At 63.8% G+C, this 210-nt stretch overlaps 1 protein-coding gene across 1 annotated transcript in view; it reads left to right on the top strand.

Moving 5' to 3' along the window:
• Nucleotides 1-17: 17 nt before the first annotated feature.
• The window catches only part of DNAH2 (dynein, axonemal, heavy chain 2), a 110,838-nt gene continuing 110,645 nt past the window's right edge, over nt 18-210 (top strand). The window contains exon 1 of the mRNA XM_010843209.1: nt 18-84. The gene's annotated coding sequence lies outside the window, so the exon portion shown is untranslated. The remainder of the gene's footprint in view (nt 85-210) is intronic.

Raw genomic sequence — 210 nt, 5'->3', positions numbered from 1 at the left:
CTGCGGGAGAAAGTCACGCGGGGCAACTTCTTAGCTAGAGTGACCGGTCGGTCGGTCTAGGGAGGAGAGGGTCGGCATCGTGAGGTGTGTGTTGGGGGCAGCGGGAAGCGGGGAGAGGAAGAGAGCGAAGCTATGGGGAGAAGGGGAAGTGGGGAGGGGGTGCGAGGGAGAGTTGTGGGGGGACGAGGAAGAAGGGGCAGTTGTGGGGGA

The sequence above is a fragment of the Bison bison genome, unplaced genomic scaffold (genome assembly GCF_000754665.1).
Source record: "Bison bison bison isolate TAMUID 2011002044 unplaced genomic scaffold, Bison_UMD1.0 scf7180017864180, whole genome shotgun sequence".
Classification (NCBI taxonomy): Eukaryota; Metazoa; Chordata; class Mammalia; order Artiodactyla; family Bovidae; genus Bison; species Bison bison.
Note: the sequence above shows the minus strand (reverse complement) of the source record. Positions and strands in the feature narration are given on the sequence as shown.